General features: G+C 38.5%; 1 pseudogene; it reads right to left on the bottom strand.

The window, feature by feature from the left end:
* LOC103273792 overlaps positions 1 to 25,801 on the bottom strand; it is a 61,350-nt pseudogene extending 35,549 nt beyond the window's left edge.
* Between the last annotated feature and the right edge of the window lie 2,090 nt (positions 25,802 to 27,891).

The following is a 27,891-nucleotide window of genomic DNA, read 5'->3' as shown; positions in this document are numbered from 1 at the left end:
ATATGAGGCCTCGTCAAGTTGCCCGGGAGGGTCTCGAACCCGCGGGCTCAGGCAATCCACTTGCCTCGGCCTCCCAAAGTGCTGGGGTTACAGGCCGAGCCACCAAGCCTGGCCTGATGCGTAATCTTAACAGGGTTTCATTTTCTTTGACATGCCATGATCTATAATACTAACAGTGTTGTCCTCAACCACTCCAGCTCCAATGTCATAATGCAAATCCATATGGATCCTGAGTCCTAAATTACATAGACTCTACATAATGGAGGACAGAGGTATGCATCCTGTCCTTCCTCATTAGAAGCCTGCAACTTGGTTCAAGAAGAAAGGATTAACTACTATGACTTCTCTTTGTTTGATATTAAAGCCTAGAACTATGTGGCCAAAATCACATGAGAAAAGTTTTGCTTGTAGGACTTTGGCATTTTCAGCTGTACCTGTTCTTGTGATGACCTTACTAGTCATAAGGTCATTCACCTCAAATGGAATGTGTTTAAATCTCAGCCTTTGATTTGTTTCAACAAACATAATCAAATAAAAAGAGGAAGTTATTATCTCCAACCTCAGGAATGAGGAACCAGTGTATACTACACATTCAATAAAGCATTACCACCAAACACTAGACATTTGTCATTTTTATTTTTAAAAAGAATGAAATCATTGTATCTGTGAGCCTCAAGGATATTCTTCCACATGCTCTTTCTTTCTACATCAGTATTTTTTTCTCTGTGCACAAGAATTTCCTCCTTCTTCTCCCATACAAAAATCCATTTATCCTTTTGCCTTTGCTCCAAAATAATTTATGAAATTGCTCAATGTTATATCTGTTATAGTGATGGGCTATGAGGACTAAGAGAGGTGCTGCAAGGAAAGCGATATTGAGACTATCTGTCCTTAAGAAGGACACCATCTATTGAAGGAGGTGAATTTAACCTATCTGGAGGGGCAACCAGCAATCCTATATTACCTTATTTGTAGAACATCGAAGTCTTGATTTATGCATGTGATTACACCGGACTTCATGCATGCTCATGAAGGATATTTATCTGTTGTTTTCCTACACTGTCTTTGCATGATTTTAGTTCCAGAGTAATGCTAGTTTCATAGAATAAGTTGGGAAGTCTTTCCTTCTCATCAAATTTATGGAAGATTTTATGAACTAGTATTATTTCCTATTTAAATGTCTAGTGGAATTTACCAGTGGGTAAAGTCATCTGGGTCTAGAGTTTGCTTTACGGGAGGGTTTTTAACCACAATTTCCAATTTCTTTTACAGTTATAGGGTTATTCAGCTTATTTGTTTCTTTTTGAAGGAGTGTTGGTTGTTCATGTTTTTCAAGGAATTTGTTTTATCTAAGTTGTCTAATTTATTGCTATGAGATTGTTCATAATATTCCCTTCTGCTTATACTTTTTAATATCTGTAGGATCTATAGTGATGTTATCTTTCTCATTCTTATTACTAGTAACATATCTTCTTTCTTTTTTTCTTCATCAGTTTGTCTAAAGTTTTATCAATTTCATTAATCTTCTCACAGAATTGGCTTTTGGTTTTATTGCTTTTTCTCTTTTTGCTTGATTTTGTTTTCTATTTCATTGATTTCTGCTCTCATATTTATTATTTCCTTTCTTCTGTTTATTTTGGATTTAGTTTAGCCTGCTTTTTCTAGTTTCTTAAGATGAAAGCTGAGGCCGTTGATTTGAGATCTTTTAAATTTTCTAATATAGGAATCTGGTGCTGACAATTTTTGTATAAGCATTGCGTTAGCTGTATTCTACAAATCGATTGCAATCTGGAGTGATGCAAAAACAGAACAAATGAAAAAAATATATTATCCTAGAAAATTCTTAGGACAAAAATGAGAGATGGACCATCTTCCATAAGAATTACACAGTCTTTCAGGACCTTTGAGAATGGTTATGTAGTTGAGGTGCTACTGGGGACTAGAATACAGCTAAACCTCTGGTCATCAAGCTGAATGCCAACTGTGATTTCTGAGAAAGGGCACCTTTTCATAATCTACCTGAAGGCATCCTACAGCTGCTCTGCCAATGTTTCTCTTCATTGTTGGAAGCAATCGCTTTAGGTTTGTTTTGTTTTGTTTTTAGTTCAGTTCAAGATGACATATTTGTCTCTCTTTGAGGAGCCTGGTAAGACGAAAGGTATGTTTACATTGAAGTGCTCTTATGGTATGAGGCAGAATAATGATCTTTGGCCTGTTTTAAATATTTTCTTCACGTCCATCTGGCCTAAAAAGCTGCCTACCTTTTAAAACTTATTTTATTGTCTTCATTTATTACTTATGATTTTTACTTAGTAAGACCCTTTGTATCTTAAAGGGGTAAAATATTTTTCTACACTTTTTCTGGTACTTTCAGAGTTTTATTTATTAATTTAAATATTTGACCCATTTGAAATTTTTATTTGCATATGATATAATGTAGGAGTTTCACTTTCTTTTCAATGTATAACCAATTTCTCCCAACACCATTTATTGAATAACCCATCTTTTCCCAACATATTTAAAGTGCCACCTTTTTTAATGTACTAAACCCCTTTAAGCATATGAGTTTGTTTTGACTATCTATTTTATTTCATTCACTTGCTTGCCTATTTCTGCACCAATGTTCTTCATTTTAATTACTGTAGTTTTATGTTTTGATATCTGGAAAGTAAGACTTTATTTTCTTTCTGTTTTGAATATTATTGTATGGTGTTTCACATTTTATTTTCCATGTAAACTTGGAATTAATTTGTCCAGTTTTTAAAAAAAATACTATTGAATTGTATTGAATTTGTAGTTTATCTTGAGGATAACGGTCATCTTTACAATAGCAGTCTCTCTATCCAGGAACATGGTAGGATGCTACATTTATTCAGATCTTATTTTGTGTGATTCTGTTTCTTAACTCGTTAGTTCTCGTTCCTAACTTTGCTCATGGCCATTTCAATAAGGCACAACTTGTTGAACCAGTATTTGTTTCTCCTTTAACTTAGCCATCCCATTGGTTTCTATTCAATCCAATTCAATTAAATCAATCTCTTATTACTTGAGCTCAAAATACTAAATATGTAGTAGGCAGCTGAGAGTCTGCCAAATATCTTGTTGTCAACAAGCTTCAACAGACATTTTTAGGTATATCGATTGACTAACTTTGTTAAAAAGGGAAATGTGGTTGGTATGACATGAATTGTTTTAAGTGAACATGTGTAGTCCTATAATGTAAAAGTGTGTTGCTCTGTGAGAGGAGTAAGGTGATATTAGATCAAGAGATTAAGCAACAACAAAACTAGGGGTAGACAAGTGTAGTGAAACTGGGAAGTTGTTGCCCAAGCATGCATGTGAAAGGGCTAAACCAGAAGCTCATTAGCATTGTGGACACACTGCAGAAAGATTTAGGTCAGAGACTGAGGGTGGAAATGAAAAAGTGATATTCAAGAAGTTTACAGACTTTGGACATTGAGTTTATCAGAATGAGTAAGTATTTGTTTCGTAAGTCTCTTGAAGTCTAGCTGGGGGAAAAGGACATAAACAGGAACTTCCAGGAAGAAAGAGTAGAAGTACTTTTCCATATTTCTCTCACAAAGTATTACTAAACCCCCTGAACATCATATATAAAACAAACAAAAAACATGAAAGGTGGCAAGAAGAGGCATACTAGCTAGAGACCTTGTGACAAGGAACAACATGGTGGTGAGTTCACTGGATTTTCTCTGTGTCTCATATCTCCCAGACTAGGTGCTGGAGAAGCCAGGAAAGCAGAAATGACAATGTGTGCGGACAAAAAATAGTTTCAACAAAAGCCTGTTCTCTTGCCAAAGGGCTAGGAAGACTGAAAACTTTTAGATGTCAAATGCTCCATTCTAGCCAAATGCCACAGAGAAAACTGAGGCTTCACATGCATCCATGCTATCAAAGGCCAGTGGGGAGCATAGACTTTCACCCTTGACAGGGTTTAATGAGGCTTTTCAAAACTCACCCCTCCTCACAGAGTTGGATGGTGTCAGAGAAGACCAGGTAGGGAGCTGAGTCTTTCAGCGCTATGAGATCATAATGAGGCCCACCTCCTCCTTCAGTGTCAGTGGAGATCATGCGGTAAGTCTTGGCTTCAACCCCCACCCAGCAATAGAAAATCATCTCTCCCACTCCCTGCTGGAGTGGTATCAGAGGAGTGTTAGTGGGAGTCAGTACTTTTTTTTTTTGAGTTGGAGTCTCACTCTGTCACCCAGACTGGAGTGCAGTGGCTGCTCCGGGCCACCGCAGCCTCAACCTGCTGGACTCCTGCGATCCTTCCGCCTCAGCCTTCCGAGTAGGCGGAACTACAGGCATGCGCTACCACGCCTGGCTGATTTTTTTATTTATTGTAGAGATGAGGTCTCGCTGCCCAGGGGGTCTCGAACCGCGGGCTCAGGCAATCCACTCACCTCAGCCTCCCAAAGGCATGGGATTACAGGCTGAACCACCGAGCCCGGAGGAGTCAGTCCTTTTGCCACCAGCCAGCAGTTATGTGGTATCTGTGGAGGCTGCATGTGGAACAGTAGTGAGGAACTCTCACTCCTCTCATCCAGGATGGTAATCTCAGAAACCTATGGGGAAGCCCACCTCCACCCAGCAGTAACAGGAACCCCTTCCCAATTTGGGTGTCAATGGAGACCAAGTGGATAATCTGGACCCCTTTCCATACCTGGCAGTAATGAGGTGGTACCACCTATTTTCCTGCCAGAGCAGTGTCAAAAGAAGCTATCTAAAATAGAGAGTTTAAATGAGATCCAGAGTCTTATAACATACTACCCAACATGTCTAGGTTTCAATAGAAAGTCATTTGTCATATCAAGAACCAGTAAAATCTAAATTTGAATGAAAAAAATAATCAATAGATGCCAACACCAAGGTGACAGAGGTGTTAGAATGAAAAAGATTTTAAAGCAGCCTTGATATAAATGCTTCCACAAGCAGTTATGAACATTCTTGAAACAAATGAGTAAATCAAATATCTCAGCAGAGAAACAGAAGATATAAAGAACAACCACCTGGAAATTATAGAAAAAAAAAAACTTGATGAATAGGTTCAAGAGCAGAATAGAGGAGAAGGAAAAAGGAATCCGTGAGCTTGATAACTGAACAGTAGGAATGATGTCATCTCAAAAGTAGAAAGAAAAAAAAATACCCAAAAAAGAATATGAATAAAGCCTCAGGTGCCTGTAGAATTATAACAAAAGATCTAACATTTATAAGTCCTGGAAGGAGAGGAGAAAGAGAATGAAGCTAAAAAAGTACTCAGAGAAATAATGGGTAAAAACTTAATAAATTTAGCAAAAGACATAAACCTACAGATTCAAGAAGATGAGTGAATTCCAAACAAGATAAAATGTACACCAAAAATTAATGAAAGTAGTCAAGAGAAAAGCACATTAACTGTAAGGGACAAGTAATTTGAATGATAATGAATTCCTCATCAAAAATTAAGAAGGCTTGGCCGGCTTGGTGGCTCAGCCTGTAATCCCGTGCTTTGGGAGGCCGCGGTGAGTGGATTGCCTGAGCCCGTGGGTTCGAGACCCGCCTGGGCAACTTGGTGAGACCTCATCTCTACAACAAATAAAAAAATTAGCTGGGTGTGGAAGCGAGCGCCTGTAGTTCCAGCTACTTGGAAGGCTGAGGCAGAAGGATCGCTGGAGCCCAGTAGGTTGAGGCAGCGGTGGCCGGGAGCGGCCACTGCACTCCAGTCTGGGCGACCGAGTGAGACTCCAACTCAAAAAAAAAAGAGAGAGAGAGAGAAATTAAAAAGGCTCAAGGTTAATGGCGCAATATTTTTCAATTGCTGAAAAAAAAAATGATCAATCCAGAATTGATTGAACAATTCGGGGAAAATCAAGATTTTCTCAGATGAAGGAAAATAAAAAGAATGTGTCACCAGCAGACCATCATGAGAGAATGTCTAAAGGAATTTATTTAAACAAAAAGGAAATGATAAAATATCAGAAAGAAGACAAGAACAACAAAAAGAGAAAAATTATAGGTAAGTGTAGTACATTTTCTTCCAGCTCTTGAGCTTACTAAACTGTGTTTGATAGTTGAAGCAAGAATTGTAACACTGATATAGTCTGCAATGTATGCAGAAGAAATATTTAAGGCAATAAATAGGATAGAATGATAAGTACACAGATAGACATGATAGAAAGATAAAGGGAAGTAAAGAAAAATAAGGTTTCTAGATTTTAACTGATGAAATGTTGACACCAATAGACTGTGATAATTTATGTATAAGTTATGTAATACCTAGAGTTGTTATCAAAAACCTATGCAAAGAGGTATATTAAAACAGTATGAGTAAGTAAAAATAGAATTAGAAAAAAATGCTTAAATGCCCCCACAGAAAGGTAGAAAAAACAGAGAAATAAAAAACAGAAAACAAGCAGAAAATAAAAATAAATGGCAGCTGTAAACCCTAACATGTCAGTAATTGCATTAAATATAAATGGTCAACATATTCCTATTTAAAAACAAAGATTAAAGTTAAAAATGTGACCCAATTATATGCTGTCTACACAAATCTCACTTCAACATAATAATAAATGTAGATTGAAAGTAAAAGAATGGGAAAATATATATTACACAAACATTAATCAAAAGAAGTGGTAGTGCCTGTCTTAATATCAGACAAAGTAGAGTTCAGAGCAAAGAAAATTAACAGGGCAGAGAAGAACTTTAAAAATGGGTTGGCCGAGTGCGGTGGCTCAAGCCTGTAATCCCAGCACTTTGGGAGGCCAAGGTGAGAGGACTACCTGAGCCCAGGGGTTCGAGACCAGCTTGGGCAACTTGGCGAGACCGTGTCTCTGCAATAAATAAAAAAATTAGCTGGGTGTGGTATCCCGTTCCTGTAGTTCCAGCTACTTGGAAGGCTGAGGCGTAAGGATCGTCTGAGCCCAGCAGGTCGAGACTGCGGTGGTCGTGAGTGTACCACTGCACTCCATCCTGGGAGACAGTGAGACTCCAACTCAAAAAAAAAAAAAAGATAAAACCTCACTCTACCAAGAAGACATAGAAATCCCAAATGTGTATGCACCAAACATTAAAGCTGTGAAATATGCAAAGCAAATTCAGAAAAAATTGAAAGGATAAATAGATAAATCTACAATTATAATTGGATACTTCAAAATCCTTTTGCCAAAACTGCTAGAACAACTAGGCAGAAAATTACAAAATTATAGAACTTAATAATACCATCAATCAACAGAATCTAATTGACATTTAAAGAACACTCCACCATCCTTTTTAAGCATTTGCAGGGCATATACAAAGGCAAGCTATGTCATAGGCTATCAAATAAACCTCAACATTTCAAGAGTTAAACTATTACAGTATTTTCTTAGACCACAATGAATGCAAAGTAAAGATCAATAATAGAATGATAACAGGAATATCAACAAACATTTGGAAACTAAACAACATACTTCTAAATAATTTACGGAAAGGAAACCTTAAGGGAAATTAAAAAAAATACATCAAACTGAATGAAGACATAAACACAACATACCCAAATCTGTGGGATGGTGCTAAAACAATGTTGAGAGAGAAATTTGTAGCATCAAATATTTACATTAGAAAAGAAGGAAAAAACTTAATTCCCTCAAGAAGCTGAGAAAAGATCTAAATAAACCCAACAGAAGAATAAGAAAATAAGAAAAATAAGAGCAGAAATCAATGAAATTAAAAAGAGAAAAGCAATTAAAAATTTAAAAAGCTAATTCTTCAAAAAGAAAAATAACACTGACAATCTCTAGTAAGACTGACAAAGAAAAAACAAACAAGAAGACACAAATTACCAATATTAGCAATGAAACATAAAATATTGGTACAGACCCTGAAGACATCAAAAGGAAAATAAAAGCATACTACAAACAACTCTTTATATGTAAATTTCACAACTTAGATGGAATGGACCAAGTCCTTGAAAAACACAAACTACCTTAATTCACCCAATAATACATAGATAATTTGAATATTCTCTATAACTATTAAATCAGTTGAATTCATACTTTTAAAATTTTTCTAAATAAAACTTCATGTCACTGAAGAATTCAAAACAGTTTTGTGTAATCTCTTTCAGAAAATAGAAAGGAGGTAATATTTCTAATTTCATATATCTAGAATTACCTTGATACCAACACCAGAGAAAGTCAGTACAATAAAACGTAACTATAGATCAATATCCCTCGTGACTATAGACACAAAAATCCTTCACAAAATATCAACAAAGAGAGTCCAGTAATATTTAAAAACAATTGTATACCGTGATCAAATGGAGTTTATTCCAGGGATTCAAGGCTGACCCAATACTTGAAAATCAATCAAGTGCTCCTCCATATTAACCAGGCTAAAGAAGATAAATCACATGATAATATCAACCGATGCAGAAAAAAATTAACAAAATTCAACATGCATTAATGGAAAAAAAAATCTCAGAATACTAGGAATAGAAGAGGACTCCTCAAATGATACAAAGCTGCTACATAAAACCTATAGTAAATATTATGCTCTATGGTAAGTGACTTAATGACTTACCCATAAGCACATTAAACTGCCTCTATCTGCAGATGATGCTATTGTCTACATAGGAAATTCCAAGGGATCTGCAGAGAAAGATTCTAGATATAATAAATGAGTTCAACAAGGTTTTAAGATGCAACATAAATAAAGATCAATTGTTTTTCTATATATTAGTAATACACACATGGGCACCAAAATTTAAAATACCACTTACAATAGCTAAAAAAAAAAAAATCTAGGTGTAAATCTAACAGAACACATATAGAATGTATATGCTGAACATTGCAAAATGCTGTTGAAAAAAATAAAAGATGACAAATGAATAGAGAGACTTACTGTATTCATAGATTAGAAGACTCAACATAGTCAAGATATCAATTATTAAAGGGATATATAGGTTTAATTAAATTCCTTTTAAAATCTCAGCAAGATTATTTGTGGATATAAGCAAGATTATCTTGCAATTAATATGCAAAAGCAAAATAACTAGAATAGCTATAATTTTTGAACAGAAGAATACAGTTGGAGGAATCAGTCTACCAGATTTAAAGATTTATATGACTACAGCAGTCAAGACTTTGTGTTATTAGTGGACATATAGACGTGTAGGTAAATGGAACGGAATAGAGAATCCAGAAATAGACCTATACAAATATGACTAACTGATTTCTGACAAAGGTGCAAAAGCAGTTCAATGGAGGAAGAATAACCTTTTCAACAAATAGCACTCAAGCAAATTAACATCTGGATAGACATTTTTGTCTACCCCAAAACAAAACAAAACAAAACCAGAACTTTGACATGTAAACTTCATAACCTACACTAAACTCAAAATGAATTGTAGACTTAAATGCTAAACATAAAACTATAAAACTTTTTATTAAAAACATCTTTGGAATCTAGGGCTAGGAAAAGAGTTCTTAGACTTGATACCCAGAAATATGACCCATTAAAAAAATTTATAAATTGAACATCTTAATTAAAAAATTTTGGTCTGCAAAAGCTACTTTAAGAGGATAAAAAGGCAAACTATGCGGTGGGGGGGGGGAGAGAGCAAATACTTGCAAAATGCATTTTCAACAAAAGACTAGTATCTAGAATACATAAAGAACTCTTAAAACTTAATAGTAAAAAAACCCGAAGAATCTGGTTACAAAATATCAAAAGACATGAAGCCTTTTCACCAAGAAGGATATACAGATAGCAAAAAAGCACACAAAAAGATGTTCAACATCATTGCCATGACAGAAATTCAAGTTAAGATCATGGTGGTCCCTACATGCCTATCAGATTGACTAAGGTAAAAAATAGTGACAACAGCACATGCTGGTGACAATGCAGAAAAAGTGTTCATATATTACTGATGGGAATGTAAAATTTTATAACCATCCTGGAAAATAGTTTGGCAGTTTCTTAAAAAATGAAATATGCAAATACCATGTGACAAGTGATTGAATTCCTGAACATTTATTCCAGAGAAGCTAAAATCTATGTTCATGCAAAAACCTGTACACGAATGTTCGCAGTAGCTTTATTCATGTTAGCCTAAAACTGGATCTCACTCAGATGGCCTTCAATGACTGAATGACTTAACTGTGACACACCCATACTGTAGAATGCCCCTCAGTAATAAAAAGGAATAAACCTACTGATAACACAATATGGACCAATTCAAGGGAACTCTGCTGAGTGCAAGAAGTCATTTCAAAGGATTATAAGCCATGTGACTCCATTTATATAACATTCTTGAAACTATAAAATATTAGGAATGGAGACTAAATGCAATAGCCAGGGATAAGAACTGTGGATGAGGGTGGGAACCAGGAGGGAAGTAGGTACAGCGTGAAAAGGGTCACACAGGGATCCCCGAGCAGATGGAATTATTCTGTAACTTAACTCTATCAATGTCAGTACACTGATTGTGACATTGGATTTTGTTGTTTTTTGGTTTGTTTGTTTTTGAGACATTACTATGAATAAACTGGATAAAGTATTCATAAGATCTCTCTGTATTATTTCTTACAACTATGTTTAAACTTACAATTATCTTAAAATAGGAGTTTAGTTAAAAAGATGAATACACAAATAAATGGGTAATTGCAACATGTGGTTGAGGCTATGAAAGTAAAGGTGCGTGCTTTATTAGAATAGCAATTGACACAAATTGGGAGTTATAGCTGATGATTGATCTGAATTCAAAACCATGTAACAGTCTAGAATAATATGCCAAAACCATAGGATAAAACATAATGTGTTTTCATGTAAAGCCCTATTTTTATATACATAACAATTATCTATTCAAAAATTTAAGTAATTAAATTTCTGTGCTTAACCTTAGAAATGGAGGTGCTTTTAGTTATCAATATCAATTCTAATGAAAATGTCTAAGAAAGATCAGAAGAAAGAGACTCTGTTTCCCTTTCCTTGTCCTTCCCCATTCCCCAAGCTTCACCTATCTGCAGCTAGAGTGGGCAGGTAAAATCCTAAACCATAAAGGTATTTATAAAGTCGATTCTAATAAAGGCAAAAACATTCACATGAATATTGGTCCTACTCTTTTGTCTGGAAAGAACACATGAGAATATTTGTTAATTGTGATGTCTTTTATCATGAAAAATATCCTTGCAGTCTATTTGTAACGGAGATTTTGAAGACACTTCGACTCTAGATATGACTATAATTGCTACGAAATGCAACTTTAAGTAGCAAAAAGTCTAATTTGCTGCCTTAGTTATTTTGTCTGATACTTTATTGACCTTGAAATAATAGTCAAATTGTTTTTTCTGATTTCTGAAAGTATAAATACTTGTAATGAAAAGGGCATAGTGATTTCTTTATTAGCTGTAAGACATAACTAAATGACACAGGTAGATTTTTTAAAATCTTAAAACGTTGTACATGCTTGATTATTGTCATATCATTATCTTACCTCAAGACTTCTTGCTGCATAAAATAATAACTCTCCTTATTGCTTAAGCTTTAATTTTTGGACGGGTAGTTTTATCCAAAATCATACTGATTCAAATTTTTTCCAGATGAAATTAATGATGAATTAATTGAAAAACTACTTTAAGATTACTATATTTGTTTATCTGAAAGAAATAAATGAAGGAGTTACTTCTACTAAAACAAAAAAAAAATTCACCAAAATAATGCTGAAGTATAATATCAAAATAGAATTGAAGGCAAAAGCCTTAATTTGAGAAAGAAGAAACTACATAATATTAAAGAATCAATCTACTAAGAAAGTAATTTTTACTGTGTTAATATAGTTATAATAAAATAGAAAATTCACAATATTATAAAATATTAAATATTGACTTTTTACAAAGTTTATAAATAAAATATTTTTCAATTTTTATTTTATTTTTTAATTTTTAATTTTTTGTTTTAAAGATGTGGGGTATAATTCAGGGTTAGGTATACAAATGTTCATTATGCAGGTACCCTTGTTCATAAGGTGTGCCCCTCCCTTCCCTGGCAGTTTCCCTCAACTGCCAATCCTACCCTACTCTCCCCTGGCAGTTTTCCACTACAGCCAATCCCTTCCTTCCCCTGCCCCTGGTATTTTCCCACTACTACCAATCCCTTTCTTATAGTATTATGATAATTGTTCAAGGTCTGCTTATGAGTGATAACATGTGGTACTCAGTTCTTTCTTTCAGTGATAGGTCACTCAGTATTATACACTCTAAGTCCATCCAAGTTGCTACAAAGTTCATAATTTTGTCCTTCTTTATGGCTGTGTAATATTCCATTGTGTATATGTACCATATTTTTTTATCCAGTCCTCTTTTGATGGGCATCACGGTTGGTTCTATGTTTTTGCTATTGTGAATAGTGCTGTAATAAACATGCGTGTGCAGTTATCTTTTTCATAGAGTGATTTGAGTTCCTCCAGGTATATTCCCAGTAGGAGGATGGCTGGGTCATATGGAAGGTCAATTTTTAGATCTTTTAGGAATCACCAAACTGTTTTCCACAGAGGTTGCACTAGTTTACGCTGCCACCAACAGTGTAGAAGTGTTACCTTTTCCCCGCATCCTCTCCAGCATCTGTTGTTTTTGGGCTATTGATGATGGACTTCCTTACTGGAGTTAGGTTGTATCACAGTGTAGTTTTAATTTGCATTTCTTTGATGACTAGTGAGGCTGAGCATTTTTTCATGTATCTGTTGGCTGCTCATATCTCTTCTTTTGAGAAGTGTCTTTTTCCCACTTTGTAATGGGGCTGTTTGTTTTTTCTTTTCAGCATGTTTGAGTTCCTTGTATGTTGGGAGCCTGCCATGGAGGCCTGTCTGCTGACAAACTCCAGGGGGCTGAAGACCTCGGGTCGCAAAGTGAACCTGGGCAGCTGAGACCCTTGCTTCTTCTACTTTTGTTATTAGTGCAGCCAAAAAGTTCTGTACAGTCTGAGGATGGAAAGAAAAATTCCACTCACACCTCCACTACCCCTTGCAAAAAGGCAAGAGGGGAGTTCATGAAAAATTACCTTCCCTTCATTTGAATTCTTTCCTAGGTTTCCATGTCCCCAGCCTCCTGGTATTAAACCATGCAATTACTTGATTAAACATTGTAGTTGGGAAAATTGTAAAAAATCAGAAAGTGCTTGATTTAATGTTTGTCAGGGAACTCACTGGCCTTGCCAGGAAATTATCAATAGAGATTTTCAATATCATGTGCAGGTAGATAATTACTTGTAAGATTTTATTTCTTCTGATTGGTGACTAATTGGAGAAATTTGAGAAGCTACAGTTTGTATTTTTAGGAAGAGTGCCAATGTAAAAATTACATTTACTTAATTTCTTAATTTCTACATGTGGTATATTATGCTTAAGAAATTAACAATCACATGAATATTAGAGCACCCTTGCTTTTACTTCCCTTTGTTAGGGAGGCTTGTAATTCTGGTTGGGGATTGTGACTAAGGTGACTTGAGCCTGAGAGGTCTTTTGTTTTGCAAATATTGAAGCTCATTTTCCCTGGCAGGGGATAATTGACACAGATTGTAAACACCAGGTGTGAAATTAGGGAAAACTAGTCAGGCCAACTTGCGGCTAAGAAACCTTGAAAATGTTGTTTTACCCCAGCTAGTTGCAAATTGCTGTGTGAAGGTCATAGGAGTGACTTGCTAATCTGTGTGACAATTATAGTGCTTAGTACTTGGTAGTGATTTATAATGTGATAGTTATAGGAATAAGTAAGTTTTGTATGGACATTAAGAAATGGTAATCATTAAAAAATGTTAGTTTATAAGATTTATAGTTAATGTTTAGGATGATAATGTTTTAAAATCAAAACAGGGTGAACAAAGATACATTGCCTGTCCGGTCCATTAAATAGAAACGAATTGCCTTGAAAATGAAAAACATGTTTTCGTCTCAAGCCAAAATCTAGGGTATAAAATGAGTTGAAAAAGACAATAAATTGGCATTTGTCCTGCTTGCAGCAGAGTCAGTGTCCAAGTTTTTTCTCCTGTGCTGACGCAATCCTTCCTTCAGGAAACCCTGACCCACTGGAGCTGGACTCCAGCACTTGTAGATCCTAAATGTTAGGTCTTTGTCAGATATACAGTTGGCAAATATTTTTTCCCAGTCTGTGGGCTGTCTTCCAGCTCTCTTGATGACTTCTATGGCTTTGCAGAAGCTTGTCAGTTTGATGAGGGTCCCACTTGTCTATCTTATCTCTTATGGCATGGGCACTTGGGGTTTTGACCAGAAATTGGTTGCCAGTTCCAATTTCCATAAAGGTGTCCCCTGCATTTTCTAAGGTTCTTATAGTTTTAGGTTTTATGTGTAGGTCTTTGATCCATTTAGAGTTGATTTTTGTGTATGGTGATAGAAAGGGGTCTTGCTTTAATCTGTATGTGGTCAGTCAGTTTTCCCAGCACCATTTACTAAATAGGTTTTCCTCTCCCCAGTGGTTGATGCTTTGTCAAAGATGAGTTGGTTGAGAAATTGAGGTTTTGCTTCTGGAATCTCTATCCTGTTCCATTGGTCTACATACCTGTTCTTGTACCACTACCAGGCTGCTTTGATTATTGTAGCTTTATAATAAATTTTAAAGTTTGGGAGTGTGATACCTCCTGCTTTTTTTTTTTTTTGCTGAGGATTGTTTTGGCTATTCATGGTTGCTTATGTTTCTATGTGAATTCCTGTATTGTTGTTTCCAGGTCTGAGAAGAATGTTGCTGGTAATCTAATGGGTATTGTGTTGAATCTGTAGAAAGACACGGACACTAAACAGCTCGATACTGAACAACTCCTGGGTTAACATGGAAATCAAAATGAAAGTTAAAAGATTACTGGAAACAAATGAAAATGAAGAAACATCTTACCAAAATTTCTGGGATGCCATGAAAGTAGTACTAAGAGGGGAATTCATATCTCTATGAATACACCTACAGAAAATGGAAAGATCATAAGCTAACAGCCTAACAAATCACCTAAGGAAGCTGGAAAAGCAAGACCACTAAAACTTTAACTTCAGCAGAAGACTCCAGATCACCAAAATAAAAACTCAAATACAGGACATAGAAGACAAAAGTATAATATAAAAAATAAATGAAACAAAAAGTTGGTTCTTTGAAAGGATAAACAAGATTAGTGGACCCCTAGCTAGACTGACCAAGAAAAAGAGAGAAAAAGCTCAAATAAGCACAATCAGAAATGCAAAAGATCAAGTCACAACTGACCCCAAAGAAATACAAAAGATTATCAGAGATTACTATGCACACTTGTATGGAAACAAACTCAAAAACCTAAATGAAATGGAGGACTTTCTGACATCACATAACCTATCCATGTTGAAACAAGAAGAAATTGAGGCCCCAAATAGACCAATAACAATCCAGGAAATCGACTATGTCATAAGAAAACTACCTACAAAAAATAAAAATAAAAAAAGCCCTGGACCAGATAGCTTTCCAGCAGAATTCTATAAAACATTCAAGGAGGAGCTGATACCAATCCTATTGAAAGTATTCCAGGCAATTGATTTTTAAATGAGAAATGAGGTTGCTCCCACAGACAAAAGCCTTTATCGTGTTTATGCTTGAAATTGCAATGCATATTCCAGACCAAGATTTTTACTGACAATATTTTCAATTTCTTGATAATCATGATGAACGAGAAGCTTTATTTATATAAGCAGGTGATAAAATGTAAAGCAGAATATTTAGAATTACTAGATATTTTGCAACAGTTGAAATTATATTTAAAGGATTTAATAGTTCTCTTTCATTAGCAAATATATTAAAATTTCTTAAAATATGGAAATACAGATGAATATCAAGGTACCAAATGTTTTATATTAGGAGTTTTTAATGATGCAACTCTACTTTACAAATCATTCCTATATTGTTAGAACAGTTACCCCTGCAGCTGCTTTGGATGCCACTAAAAAGACCCATCAGCTATAAATGAGTAAAAGAGATAAAAATATGTAAGGCAGAGAGAGGGTGCAGCTGCCTGGAGGTATACGTATGTTGGCCAGGAGCCCTGACTGTGCCACCCTGGTCCCCAACTCTCCTAGAGGCCTGGGCTGTGTGCCAGGTTTCTGGGTCCCTGGAACATGAACAACCTCCTTCTTCCCCAGACTCCTGGTCCTGGATGGGTGGCTGGGAGCTCTGCAGCTGACCTGGGCTCAGCACATACCTTAGAGTCATAAGAGTGAATGAGCTATTTGTGCAAGCTGTGGGGTAGTTTGAGAAGACCAGGGAGCTTCCTGAGCCAGGGAACTCCAATGCATTACAATTCACCCATGGCCCATTCATGGCCTGCCAGCTGAGAAGTTCTGAAACAGAGACTATACATGGAACTTTTATGACAGCTGACCACGTACAGATTTATAATCGTGTTATTAGCAAATTTGAAAGAAATAATGTCATACAAACCACATGTTCTGATCACAATTTATTAAATTACAAATCATCTTCATATAGATGATAAAAAATCAAAAGAACATGTTTTTAGAAGCTAAAACTAAATGTCTGAATGCCTTATGAGTTAAGAGTGAAAGCAGAACAAACGTTACACAATATTTAGAAATGAATGGAAATGAAAGCATGGATCCATAGTTTGCGATCCTTAATTCTGAACTCTAAGAGATTCTGAAAACTGAAACTTCTTGTCATAGCTTGGTTGGGTTATTCATAGGCTTACTTATCCCAATCTTTGCAAGACTGATGAAGGAAAAATGAGGAAAGGTGCAAATAAGTAACATTAGCAACAACAACAAAAAGGCACAACTAAATAGAATAGAGGACAGACACCCAGAGAACACCTGGAGCAACTTGATGCCAATACGCTTGAAAAGTTGGATGAAACGAATACGTTTCTACATGATTATCTATTGCCAAAATCAACTCATGGAAAATAAACTGAATAAACTTTTAAAGAAATTGAATTATCTCAATTTCCTCTCTCTCCCAGCAGATTTCCAAAATAGAAAACCCAAATGACCAACAAACATGAAAATATGCTAATCTTCCATCATAACCAAGAAAATGTACATGGAAGTGCTGGGTTCACATTTCCTACCCAACTGATTAGTCAAAATTAAGAAGTCTGACAATACCAAGAGTTGGAGAGAATGTGGAAAAGCCTACCCTCTCCCACAATGTGGGTAGGGATTTAAATTAGCAAACCCATTTGTAGGAAATTTGGCAATATCGAGAAACTGTAGCGATACCCTGATTCAGCACTTCCGTTTTTAGATATACATCTGGCCTAGAGGAATTTCTGTGTGTGTATAGAGAAATAGCAAAGAGGCTAGAGCAGAGGAAGCAAAGACAGAGGGACTCAAGGCAGAGTGGGGGTTGGTGGCCAGGACATGTGGAAAGGGCCCTGCTCTTTACTAGAAATCAGCTGGGAAGCTATTAGAGGGCTCTAGGTGGTGACGGGATGGATGTTTCACCAGGATTGTTCTGGCTGCTGCATGCACTGAGCCTAGTCTGTTAAGGCAAGAACAGAGGAGGAAAACAGGCAACAGGCCCCACCTGATGTACACCTGCAGCTTGGACAAGGCAGTAGCAATGGTAGTGGGTATAAGTGGTCAGATCGTCAACATGGCCCAGGCCACACTACTGATACTAAACCCATGTGCAGCACTGTCCTCACTCCAGTTGGGTGAGTTCCAAATTTTCAAACAGCAAACAAGTCATCTCCTCTACTCTGTGCTTGTTGAAAATGAGCTTCTCCTTTTCAGGCAAGCACTTCTTTGCTGTTCCTTGTTGAAGTGAGGAGACCACTACTATTTCTGTTTGTTCAATTTTACCATTTAGAGAGTTGATGTTAGGGAAGGATTTCTAAAAAGTGAAGGGATGTGACCATTTCTAGTCCAAGGAAGCACAGAAATATCATGGAATGGGGTAAGAAGGCAAAGCCCCAAACACATTAGTAAATCTCGAAGGTTCTTGAGAAAAGTAGTTTCAGAAACAAACGATAAATTTTTAAAAAAATAATAAGCGCAAGTTTGACTCAGTCTTCAGAATTTAAAAAAAGAAAAGAAAGAACTGCCATGTAATTGGTGCTTTATCATAAAAGGGGTTCTATCTGTTCCCTTATGTCATTCCATGAGGGGAAATTCTCATTTTGCTCTCTCTGGGCACCAAGTCATTGACTCCAAATGGCTGATTGGGTCTCCTGAGTCTGGGAGATTATGAAAAAAATAAGGGAATTATTTTAAGATTCAAGTCATTCCTTGAAATGTATGGGCTGCCAACAGTTAATTTGAGTATCCATCCATCAAAGAACAAATATCATAAGACAAGTGGTGTGATTCTGTCATTTATAACCCAAGGCCATTGCAGGGCTTACGAGGTTAAGAACATTCGCCCCACTCCCGCACCCAGGCTGGTCTGAGTGTGACTTGATGAACAGAGCACCTGACGGGTTTCCTGCCCTGCTGGTAGGAGCGATATGCTTTTTTAGGGCACAGCCTGGACAATTGTCCTTGCCCACCCCTTCTAATCCATATCTTGGTAAAACCCATAGCTAAGAGCAAACAAAGATCTCTTCGTTTTGGTTCAGTCTGGTTCCTCTGTTTTATCCCTGTTAATTTTAATTTTTGTCATCTGCTGACCTCTTTTTCATTCCACAGAGGCCATGCTGATCCACCCTGATGCAGACTGGACTTGCCACTTCCTTTTATTAAGGCTGACACACTAACTGCCAAGAATCTCTCTCTTTTTGCAGTTTCAGGGAATGCAGAATTTGAAGGAGGTAATTTTCACAACCCTGTATGCAGTGTTTTAGCTATTTTTCCCCTGCTGGGTACTTCACAGACCTACTTAAATAAAAAAACTTTGGAGCTGTCCTTACCTTTTGTTATGGCTCTTCTAATGCCTCCTTCCTCTCCTCTCCTTCTCTTTCTGGTTAAAACCTTGAACATTCTAGTTTTGAGGTGGCAGTGGGTTTAGGTTTACTTGGTTTGTGGTGAGTGAAAAAACTCTTAGTAATCATAATGATGGAATTTGAGGGTTGACCATGGAGGTGTGGGGGTTGATCATTTGGTTTGGGATTCTACAAAGTGACACTGTAGCTGCAGCCCTGATGCTGCCTAGCCTTCCTGGTGGGATCTGAGTTGCTTTTCATTGTTCATGTGGGTCTCATATGACTTCATTTTAATCTGCTTTCTCAGTTACTTTTCTCTTTGACTTAGAAAAGCTCCATTTTTTTTATCATGAGTGCTTGAAGGTGAGTGGCCTTAACTTCAGTTCTGTCTCTGACAATAAATGAGACTTTGACTCTGCATGCTACCCTTTGGGACCTCAGTGTCCCCAAAAGTAAAGAGGGAGATTGGGCCCTACCCCAACTCTAATAGTCTGTGGTGTTTTGGAAGTTGTTTCTTATTGTGTGCACTGTGCATTAAAGAAGAAAAATAAGGGAGAGCCACTACCCAGTGTGCTTTACCTTCTGATGTCTCTTTTGCCTATTTCATTATGACTCTAAAGGTGAAAGATATTCATGGCTACAGAAATGATTTGTCATTCTAATTAGCTGGGTTTTCTGACCTCTTTCTGTGCCTTCCCTGAGAGTGGCTCTCTAATTTGTCCTTGTTAAAGCACAGATTGACAAGGTCACCCAGAGTTTCAGGTTCAGTATGTCTGGGGTGGGAGGGGCTCAAGACTGCATTTCTGACATTGTGTGGCCGATTACTGCTGGTCTGGGGATCACACTTTGAGAAACACTGTTCTATGGAACTACCCTCAAAGCTCCTGAATTTCCTAGTCTCAGCTTGACCTCTTTCCCAAGCGCAAACTAAGTTATCTCAGCCCCAAATCACGTGAATCCATCCAGGTGTGGGATGAGACGCTAGCTGGACCAATGAGCTGCCCCCGGATGACCTGGAGTGGAGACTACTATTGCAGCCTCTTAGTCTGGCATCCTTTGGCAGAAATCCTCAGCTTGTGGAAGACATAAAGAAAGAGTATTTGCAGCCACCAGAAGAGAAAGGCAGAGGATAAGAGAGCAGTAGAGAGGAGAGAAAGAGGAAGAGAATCCTGGTTCCCCTATCTCCCATTTCTGTCAGCCGCCCATTTTTGAGTCTCTTCTGCACCCCCTGTTTTTAAATTCCATGAAGAACCTGTAGAATAAATTCCTTTGTTGCCTTAATCCAGAGGTTTTTGAGTTTAATGTACCTCAGCTCCTTTCGATGGGCTTGTTGAAACATATTGCTGGAAGCCACTCCCAGAATTTCTGACTCAGTAGGTCTAGTTTGGGTTCTGATAATCTGCATTCCTAAAGGAATAGGATGCTGCTGGTTGGGGATCTGGCTTTGAAAACCACTGGCTTAAGAAGTAGCCTCTATTGTTAAGGAGTTTGAAGGATTGACTTTTACACTACTTGCAAACCAAGAAGTTAACCTTCCACAGTTTCATGAATACTGGCAGAGACATGAAATTCCTGGGTGAGAGACAAAAATAATTTGTTGTTCTCAGTACAGCAAGTGGCAAGGTTTCGTGTTTGCAGTAATGCCCCTGCTCCTCTCCCAAGACCATCAAGTTCCATGGACTTTACACCAAAGGACCAAGGTGAATGCTGAACACACAGTAGATTTACATTATAGCTGAAGAAGTTTAAGCTTAGATAACCCAGATCTCTTTATAATAAGCAGCAGAAATGACTACCTTTTGCTTTGAAGGGAGACACTGTACCTTCCAAGGCAGTTATCTGTATAACTATTCTTGAGAAGCTAGTCTAGAACAAAAAAGCAGTTATCACCTCTGACCACAAGATATACAGAAGTCTGAGAGATCTATGGAGAATACTATCCAAACTTGTGGCTGAACTCCAACTAAAATGATGTTTTCATGAGTAAATTTAAAGACTTGCTTCAAGTGGAATTTTGTGACTGATGTGTAAACTTTTTAAAAATAAGCTTTCTATTTTCTAAAACTAAAAAAAAAAAAAAAAGAAGTAGCCTCGATATTTCTGCTTATATAATAAAAAATGAGAGTATTGATTGAGGCTCTTGCTCTTCCAGCTGTCTGTGTAGTGCTTTACATATTTTAACTATTCAGTCTTGGCAATGATACACTAGGGGAGGGGAATGTTATAATGCCTGATCTACAGATGAGAAAAAAGTGGCTGTGAGAAATGAAGTTATGTGCCTGATGTCCCTCTCTCTGAAAGGGCAGAACTGGGAACTGAGCCTAGAACTGTCTAACTGGGCCACTCACATTCTTGTGCTCTATTTCACTTTCTATTCTAGTCAAACTGGGACTGTTGCTATCTGGATATGTCTCCTGCCCCTGCCCTCTGTGCCTTTGCTTGTGTTGGTTCTGCCTGGAGAGCTGCTCTGTCCCAGTCATCCTTCAAAGGCTTGTCAAAGTCTCCCACTCCCGTGGAGCACCTCCAGATTTCCTCATCTCTCCCTACTTCCTGTCCAAACCATTTAAAACATCTTCCTCCTTTGAGCGGCCATTGCCCTTTGTATTTTTCTGTCTTTCGTCCTGTCTCTGAGTCACTTGTTTGCCCAGCTCCACTGTGCTTGGCTGTGAAGTCCTTGAAGGTGGGGACTGATCTTACTTATGTTTGGATTCACCCATCCCCTCCACTCCCAGCATCTGGCTCAGGCCCTCCCAACACCCTGTGCTCAGCAGGTGCCTGTGAGGTTGGACTAGAAGGAGAAAGAGTGGTTTGCTTCTTGGTGCAGGCTGTGGCCCGGGGAAGATCAGCCTGCTGGGTGTTTATCAGGAGTGCCCTAGGGTGGTGAGAGGGAGGGGAGGAAGTGAGGAGAGGGAAGAGTGGGGCTGCCACATAGGCCCCTGCAGTCTCAAAGCCTCAGCTGACTCCACGGGGTGCTCTGGAGCCGGGATGGGCCTGCAGAGTTACGCACAGATGAGGCCTGTCCTGGAAGGTGGCATGACTTGGGGTCAGGCGACTCATTTCAACCAACATGATTCCCAAAGAAGGCTGACAGCTGAGGGGGTGCCAGCAGCACTTGCAGCCCTTCAACACCAGAAAGGAGTCTAGGGGTGCCACACAGTGACCACTGCATTCCTTTAAATGACCATCCCCATCCACTTGACACTGGCGCTCTCCTTACCAGTTCCTGCTGCCTGTTTTCTGCACCCGGTACTCAACCCAGACATTTGGGGTACCCTCTCTGGTGTGGCAGATCACCCCAAACCCATCTTTCCTTCCTTACTAACCATGATCATACTCAAGACAGCCTCCTCTGCAGCTAGCGGTGGCCACGTGGCACATTCCTGGCCAATGAGACCAATGTGGAGTCTGTGGGGGAATTCCTGGGAAATATTTCCTTCCTGATATTGCTGCTGCTTCTTGTCCTTTTTCTTCCTGCCTGGAATGCAGATATGAAGCTGGCAGTGGTCCAGCCATCTGGAGCCTGTGTGGTAGCCACAGGGAGGAGAGCTTCACTTCAAAGAGATGGATGAGCAACTGCAGTGTGTGTGTGTGTGTGTGTGTGTGTGTGTGTGTGTGTGTGTGTGTGTGTGAGAGAGAGAGAGAGAGAGAGAGAGAGAGAGAGAGAGAGAGAGAGAGAATGTTAACAAGGCCATGCTCAGCTCCTGTGGCTGGGCTATTGCTGCATGCAAGCATGGGATATTCTCAGGTGCAACAGACTAGAATGCCACTCACCCTGCTGTCATGGCTATTAGTACACTGTTCTGATATATGTGGTTATCTAGAAACGCACAGGCTGGAGCTGTGAGTTGTAGAATATGGGTCTTGGACCTGGAGAATTGACGAAGAGTTTTGGAAAGTAAGGAAGGGGCGCTAGAGGGTGGGTGTGGAGGTGAGGCAGCAAGTCACAAGCATAGGAAGAGGGAATGATTAGGTCAGATCATTGTTGTTCAGTAATGGTTATTTCCTAACCAACCCCCAGAGTCACCCACATACTCAGGTCATTCATGAGTCCCACACAAGACAAGGGAGGAAGCATGGGGACGCTTAGGTTTTCAAAACTGGCAGAACTGAGTCTGAATCTTACATTCCTCACGAGTATGCTGTGACTTTGGGCAAATCATTTAGCCTCTCTGAATTTTTGTTTGGAAAAAGATGCAATGTGACTTACAAATAAGAGAGATGCCAAGAAAAATATTTAAAATAAAGAGATGAGAAATGGAAGAAAACAAGGGACCATTAGCAAATCTGGCCACAGAGGGTGTGCTCCGAGGTCCAGAACACTCACTGAGGTCCTGCAAAAATTGGCTTTCAGCTTTCTATTAAACAGTACAAAGAGCAAAACACATCTCAGGACTCATGAAACCAGGCAAGGTCCTCAGACATTCTTGGTGCTTGAGTCAAGAAGAAAAATGTCCTTTCCAGGTATTCTTTGAGAAGACATGCAAGCGAGGAAGCCTGTTCTGAAGTATTTACACAAGACCATCTTTAAAAAAGTGGCTACGTAAGTTTGGAAAGTCCCTCCCACAGACTCCCTCCTTGGAGAGTCCCATATTAGTATGTTAAAGTCTCTGCAAGTCTCATGGCAACAAACCAACTTCCAGAGCTTCTGGAGCGCAGAAGAATATTTTCAACTTCTTCTTTCTTTTTTTTCTTTTTTTTCTGTAGCAGCTGTTAACACGTATCTTAGAACAACTACTGGTGCAACTACTGGTGCAATCTTTTTTTTTTGACTTAGAGTCTCACTCTGTCGCCCAGACTGGAGTGCAGTGGCCGCTCCCGGCCACCGCAGCCTGGACCCGCTGGGCCCCGGCGATCTTTCTGCCTCAGCCTTCTGAGTAGCCGGAATTACAGGCACGTGCTACCACTCCCGGCTGATTTTTTTATTTATTGTAGAGATGAGGTCTCGCTGCCCAGGCAGGTCTCGAACTCGCGGGCTCAGGCAATTCACTCACCTCAGCCTCCCAAAGGCGTAGGATTACAGGCTGAGCCACCAAGCCCGGCTTGGTGCAATCTTTTTAAAAAATTTTTTATTTTAAAGTTGTGGGGTACCTAACTCAGGGTTAGGTATACAAATGGCCATTGTGTAGATAAAGTTTGGGCCTCACTTTGGTCTCCACTTCACCTGGTTTGAGATCACTTACCCTTATGGATGAGGTGTGCCTCCAACTCCGCCCCTGGCAGTTTCCCACTACTGTCAATCCCTTTCTGATTGTGTTATGATAATTGGGTTTTATGATAAGGGTCTGCTTATGAGTGAGAACATGTAGTACTCATGAGTAAGAACATGTGGTACTCAGTGCAGTGAACATCTTTAATCAGATCCATGGAGTAAATGCAGCAATGTGTTTCAAAGGGCAATTTTAAAACAAAACACTCCTCAATGCAGGCTGAGGGTGACATGGTGAATTACAGTTTAGATCTTTAGGGTACGGTATTTAGGTATTTAGGGAATGGGTGTGGGGGACTGTCTGGCTCATGTAATGTGCATACAGGAATCTTTTTCTGAACCTAGAGCCTCGTTCCATGCTAAGAGATTAAGGCCTTGCTTATTGAATGAGCTATTATTTTCTTTGCTGGTGGCATGAATTGAAATTTCCCTTTTACAGATTTCCTGAAAGCAAAAGTAACATCCCTGGATGTTTTCACTTTACTGGAGGGGAAATGTGTTACTTTCTCCCCAATAGAAAGGGTACATGAGCAAGGGAAGGAAAGGACCCATGTGTCACCCTAGACCCAACTCATCCATGAAGCTTCCCATAGCAGCCTCTCTACTCTGCCTTATTGCCTATATCAGCATTTCTCAAACTTTCACCTACAGATCACCTCGGGGTCTTGCTAAGAATACAGATTCTGAGTCAGTAGGTCTGGAGTGGGGTCTGAGATTTGGCCTTTCAGATAAGCTCCTGGGTAATGTGAATGCTACTAGTCTGGACCTCATGGACCTCACTTTGAGTAAGGAAGCCCCAAATCAAACCAGTTAGCACTCTGTTTATTGCCTTCCAGTTGTCTTTTGCCCCCTGTACCTCCTATAATGCTTTACTCAATGCTGCGTCTGTGGACACTGCTTTCTAAGTGTTTGGTGGGCACCATAGAAATATTAGAAAATCACAAAACCGACCTGATGCTTCAGAGTTTCATGGATTGGAGCTAGGATCATGCAAAATTAGAGACAAGAAAATATCTTTGCCCCTGTCTCAACCCCAGGCTGCCTCAGTTTCACTTCCTGTGCTGAAATCCCCTTTTCCTCACCTGTTCTTTCACCTTTTTGGCTTGGCTTCTGTAGAAGGATTGAAACTAACAACCTTTGAGTTTAAATATTTAGAGTCATTTCCTTTTTGCAGGTTTTTAATTATCTGCATGATTCATCTCCCCCTCTGCTTTTCGAGAGTCTATATGTCTTCCCTCCCCCAGCTAGCCCCCAAGCCCACTCACTCCTGGGATGTGTCACAATTGCTTTGCCAGTTTCCCTAGGGACTCACCCCTTGCTTTGTCATATCAACCCTCTCTCTGGGGCAAAGACACCACGGATGCCTCTTCCATCCACACCTTATTAACCCTTCTCAGTTGTTTCCTCACACTGCCTCAGCTGTGGCTCTAGGTGACTGCGCTTTCTGCAGAGGAGCCACGCAACCTCAAGAGGAAGGAGATGACTGATAGATCAGGGAGAATATAAACATGGGTGGGACAAAGATACAGCTCAGACACTGGTGGGTGCCTATTATTTCATTGCTGCTCACCTTACCCAAGGTCTCTGGGCAACGTCCAAGTTGCCATAACTGACACATGTGAACCAGTGGGTAAGGGGAGGAGGTGGGGACTGGGCTGGACTGGGGGAGAGGCTGAATGACTGGGTCTCACCTAAAGGAGTAACTGTCACATGGAGCATCTTACACAGGGACAGATGTGGTGTCCTGACTCAGGTTCCTGATTCTTCTAGCCAAACAGATTAGTCCACTGCATGGGGCTTAGTGGCGAAAGTACAGACACCATTTAACTCTGCATCCACAATCCAGGTGACCTGTCCTTTAGGGCTACCCTGCAGTGTGGGAGTCTAAAGAAGGTTGAGACATCCGGGGCAAGTGGAGAGGACCCTCCACAGCTAGGCAGTATTTCAGGGCCCCGTGTAGCTGACTAGAATTCACAGGAGGAACTGTCAAGCCAGGGTCAGGAATCACCAGATCAGAGATTTAAGGATGTCAGAGTTTCTCTTTCCTCCACAATGAAGATAGCCAGACAAGGTATAAGAGTAGAATTCAAAACATGTTATGGTAGGTGATGGTGAAGGGTTGAAAAGAAGTACATATGCTTTCTCCTTCACATTACTATTTTTTAAAGTGTGCTAAAAGCAGAGTGGCAATCTGATTGTCAATTTAGCACAATTTGCTTTGCTATAAGTCATCATTTTGAGGGGAAATCTGCTATCTGTGGTATGAAATCTAGTTCCTGATCTCATCAAGGTGTGACTTTCAACATGTTTCTGTTGGGTTGTTTGTCTTTTTCTTGCAAATTTTTAAGAATTCTATATATTGTAGATATCAATACTTTATAGGTCATCTTTTTTGCAAGGTTTTTTTTTGGCAAAAATACTATTATTTTTGTATTGGCTTTGCTGTGGTCTATTTTGTTCTACAAAAAGCTTAAAAATGTATGTAATCAAAGTTGTTTACTTTTTTTTAATAGCTTCTGGATTTCGGAGTCATTTATTGCTAGTATAAGGAAAAGTTATTGATTCTTTTATGTTCTAGAAGGTTTTTCCTGGATAGACTCATGGATTTTCTAGGTATATGATCATGCAAGATTTTGCCAATTTTTGTTGTTGTTGCTCTTATTGTATTTGTTAGACCCTCTAAAATAACATTAAATTATAATGGTGATGGCAGGCAACTATGTATGGTAGCTAAACTTAATTGGCTTTGTTTTAATATTTTACCATTTGGGGTGATATTTTTGAGGAATTTTTAATAACAGACTTCATCACAAATTGTCCCATGATTTCTCCTAATTTAGTTAGAGTTATTATTGAGAATAATTGCTGACTTTTATAAAAATAATTTTTCAGTATCTATCAATGTGATTATTTGGGGTTTTGTTCTTTAATCTGTTGAGTAAATGCATTGAGAAAATAGAGTTCCTAATTTGGACCACTTTTTTGTATTTGGACGATAACATAGTATATTCTCTTTTGATATATTGCTGAATTTTACTTACTAATGTTTTGACTATTACCTGTGTATTTACACTTGAGATTGACATGTAGTTGCCTTTTTGCCTTCTGGTTGGCTTCATAAAATTAAATAGGAGGTTTTCCCTTTTTTCTATGAGCTGAAATAATTTAAATATATAATAAAAATTGTCTATTCTGAAAAACATAGGCAGAGCTTAGTTGTGAAAATATTAGGTTTTGGTACCTTTTTAAAAGGTAGATATTATTTTACTTTTCCATTTTCCTATGTTAATTTACTTATTTATTACTTTCTGCTTGTTCTTGGGTTAATTTAGATAATTTTGATTTTTCTAGGAGGGCCCCCATTTCCTTGAGGTTTTCGAATGTATCACCATGGAACTGTATGTAGAATTCATCTATCAGTTGCTCATCTTTTCCATATTTGTAGGTCTCCTTTTCTCATCCTGACGCAGTTCACCGAAAGCAAATCCAAATGGCTAACAAGCATGCAAACATTTTCAAATACACAAACTGCATTAAAAGTGAAATATCACTTTATGCCCATCATACTAAACACATGTGGAAGATGGAAACGTCTGCATAGCAAATTGGCCGGTGGGAATAGGGAGAAGTGGGAGGTTTCCTCACATGCTGCCTGTGGAAAAGTGAAGTCAATCGTTGCAACTGTTTCAGAAAATAATCTGGCAGATCTTTTTATTTTAAAACACATATTCTGTGACCTACCAATCCCACTCCTGGGAACCTATGCCAAGAAAATAAAAGTACCAGTGGCTGGTGTATAAAAATATCTA

This window comes from Carlito syrichta, unplaced genomic scaffold, assembly GCF_000164805.1.
Source record: "Carlito syrichta isolate Samal-C Ts95f unplaced genomic scaffold, Tarsius_syrichta-2.0.1 Scaffold314220, whole genome shotgun sequence".
Lineage (NCBI taxonomy): Eukaryota > Metazoa > Chordata > Mammalia > Primates > Tarsiidae > Carlito > Carlito syrichta.
This window is presented reverse-complemented; position numbering and strand designations above follow the sequence as displayed.